Raw genomic sequence first — 228 nt, forward strand, 5'->3', positions numbered from 1 at the left:
CAGGGGGTAGTGGTGACGTCTGAGGCCCAGGGGGTAGTGGTGAAGCCTGAGGCCCAGGGGGTAGTAGTAAAGCCTGAAGCCCAGGGGGTAGTGGTGAAGCCTGAGGCCCAGGGGTAGTAGTAAAGCCTGAGGCCCAGGGGTTAGTAATAAAGCCTGAGGCCCAGGGGGTAGTGAGGCCTGAGGCCCAGGGGGTAGTAGTAAAGCCTGAGGCCCAGGGGGTAGTAGTAA

This window comes from Leucoraja erinacea, unplaced genomic scaffold (genome assembly GCF_028641065.1).
Source record: "Leucoraja erinacea ecotype New England unplaced genomic scaffold, Leri_hhj_1 Leri_498S, whole genome shotgun sequence".
NCBI classification, from domain to species: domain Eukaryota; kingdom Metazoa; phylum Chordata; class Chondrichthyes; order Rajiformes; family Rajidae; genus Leucoraja; species Leucoraja erinaceus.